This window comes from Elephantulus edwardii, unplaced genomic scaffold, assembly GCF_000299155.1.
Source record: "Elephantulus edwardii isolate Elephantulus edwardi_28Jun2011 unplaced genomic scaffold, EleEdw1.0 scaffold00009, whole genome shotgun sequence".
Classification (NCBI taxonomy): domain Eukaryota; kingdom Metazoa; phylum Chordata; class Mammalia; order Macroscelidea; family Macroscelididae; genus Elephantulus; species Elephantulus edwardii.
In genome coordinates this window covers 5,547,650-5,550,635 of record NW_006399759.1, presented here as the reverse complement: position 1 = coordinate 5,550,635, position 2,986 = coordinate 5,547,650, and the positions used below count along the sequence as shown (strand labels likewise).

Sequence of the window (2,986 nt, the reverse complement as noted above, 5' to 3'; positions counted from 1 at the left end):
GGAAAAGTTTATTAAAGCAAAGAGCAAGCTGTGAGGGTGCTAAGAGGTTAGCAGGCTTCACTTTTAGCGAAGATTGAGCACACAATTCTGGCAAAAAGATAGTTAAAGGCAAAAAAGAGAGAAAGACACTCTGGGGGAGAACAGCAGTTCATGCAGAAAGACAGGAAAAAGAACAAGCTCTCCATTGTATGGTGAATGGTAAAGACTCTCTCAAGTCCTCAGGTTTTCTTATAGAAGCGTGAAGGCTGGAGAACTTGTAGGTCTTAGGGAAGTCTTATGAGACTGGTCACTCTGCTGAGATTCCATTGGTTGCTCCAGGCTTTGTTGATTGAGGTCCTCTTTGATTCGTCACACCAGCAGCTGTGATGGTTCCACTTCTTGCTTTGTTAACAACTGCTGCTTAGTCCTGCCTGCTATGTTCCCCAAACTTTGAACAGATGATGTTTGAGCCTTGCCTTTAACATTCGCTGCTTAGGCTGTCTTTATTTCTGTCTGGCTTTGCCAGGTGTGACCCTAACAGCTCTTGCAGGGGGAGAGGGACTGCTGTGGGTTCTCTCAGAATGACAAGGAGAGCAGTTTCTCTCAGAGAGCCTAGCATAGCTGCTGTTAGAGGGACTTCTGGAAAAGCTCTCCAAGAATCTTCTGCAACTTTGTCTCTCCAGGGATCTCCTGTGGCCCCTCCCCTCCGAGCATCTCCTGCTGCTCAAGGATCTCCTGCGGCCCCTCCCCTCTGAAGATCTCCTGCGGCCCCTCCCTTCAGAGGAACACCTGTGGCCTCTGCCCTCTGAAGATCTCCTGAGATCCCTCACCTCTGAGACACTTCTGCTTCTCCTTTCAGAGGCATGGTGGCTTTTAGAGCTCCACTTCAGCTTGTCTGGCTTTGCCTTGTCCCCAGCCTTGTGCACAGTAGAAGCCATAATTCTATGCGCTTTTTGAAATGCTTTCTTTAGACCTTGGAGAAGCAGCTGCATAAATGTCATTTGGGAGGATCTCTTGGGTTTCCTTTTGAAAGAAGCACTCTGGGCTGCTCTAGCCTTTTTCCTTCTTGACTGAGTTGTTAACTCTGAAGAGGAACTCGATTGTGTTATATCCTCCCTAGTGATTGTCTCTCTTGGCTCTATTATATCAGGAGTCCTCTGAGGTTTCACTACAGCACATTTTTTATCTAGACTGCTTTCAGAAGCACACTGTAGGTGAGCTGGAGTCCTTTTCTTGCTCCCAGACATTTCTGCCATTACTCTTGGGTCAGGGCTGCCAGGTTTCCTTTGCCTGAAGTTGGCTTGTACAAGGGTGGGAGACTGGGAAGAGCCAGACCAGAAATGTGTTGAGAGAGTAGGGCTCTTGGGAGCTCCAGAACAGATAGTAGTAGCTTTCCTTCGGGATGGTGATTTTGGGCTCCTTGATGTGATGGGTCTACCTCTCCCATACTTTGTAATTTGGGATTTTTCTCCACGTTTCAACCAAAAGCCGAGCTGCACGTCAACCTCAGCATGGCCATCAGGAGTGCTTACGAGGTGGAGCTGTGGATAGATCAGAAGGTAAGGCCCAAATGTGGTCTTTAATTTATGACAGCACTTAATTGCTGAACACCGGCCACACTGTAGGCAGAAAGGGTATTTTAGTACCAGTCCTGACCCTACAGGTGGAGGCACATTAGGGGGTAGTTGACTCTCTTAGAGTTTCCTTGCTATTTTGAAGTGTAGATCTTGGAGGAGCTGGTAGTCTTTTGAGAAGCCAGTCTTGGCTTGTGGCTCAGAAACGCTTGTCTGTGAATCCCCCTGTGAGATTTCACTCTGATCCAGTGGAACAGAATCTTTCCTAGTAAAAAGTGTTGCGAAGGAAGGCTCTGACGTTACTGAGGCAGGAATCTGGGCCCCTGTATGTGAGGCAGACAGGTGTGGAATGACTTCCTGCCATGTCTCCCTGACCTTCGCGTTTGTTTTCTTTCTTCTTACTCTAGTCCTAGAGTACTGTTGTATTATGGAAGAGGCAGAGCCCCGTGTCCACATCCTCAGGGCCATGCTTTGCTCATGACCACGGCAGGAAGTATGTCTCTGAATGTAATTTTTGACCACCGAAGACTGACAACTAGTGCCATGATTATTTTCTAGTAGGTTCTGGGGACATTTTACCAGTTCTGCTGGAACCCCAAAAACTGTCTGAGCAGATTGGCGGGTAGTGGCTGTGGCTCTTTCTGCTGGAGTTCTTTGAGAACAAAGTTTCTTTTGCATAGCGGCTCCTAACACATCCCCCAGCGTCACCATACTGGAGAGATATTTTCTAGGGAGTCGCTGTTTCCAGGCACGACTCTCCCAGACATTTTGTTGTCTGCCGAGGATGGACCCACTTGGCCCTCTTGTAGCACCAGATCCTACCTGGGAAATCCTAGACGGTGATGTCCAGCTGCGTGGTGAACTTGGGCACTGGCTCCGATGACTGTATTTCCCCTGGAGTGAGTTGTCTAGCTCCACTCTGTGTTTCTTCCTTTTCTCCTTAGATAGGAGATCCTCCCATGGGGTCTGAGAGTGTGGGGTCTGAGAGCTTGGGGTTCTTATAGTAACTGCCCTCTGATCAGAGGACTGGTTTAGAAAGTTCAAGGGAAGGGCTGAAGACTGTACCAAAGTAGGGCCTATAGAGGATGTTTTAGGATCTTTATAGGCTCCTAAGTCAAGAGTAGTTTTGACTGGGCTTGAGGTGAGTGGGACTGAGAAGCAGGGTAGGAATTGAGAGAAATAAGTCCCCACTTGTGACTCTTGTCCTGATGTTGACTCCTTAGGTTCCATGGCTGGAGAAGGCCATGTTTGCATCACTATAGGACCCTTAGTCTGAAGCTCTTGTTCCTGAGTCAATACTGTATGTTCCTCAAATGTAATTCTTGGTTGTGGAGCTAATTCTCCAGATTTCTCTGGAGTATTTGTCCTTGTAGTTAATTCCATATATCCTGAAAGTCCTTGAGAGCATGGCCTAGGAAAGAAATAAACATATT

The 2,986-nt window shown here is 47.6% G+C and overlaps 1 pseudogene; it reads right to left on the bottom strand.

The window, feature by feature from the left end:
• Positions 1-606: 606 nt before the first annotated feature.
• Positions 607-2,986, bottom strand: part of LOC102858395 — an 8,430-nt pseudogene continuing 6,050 nt past the window's right edge.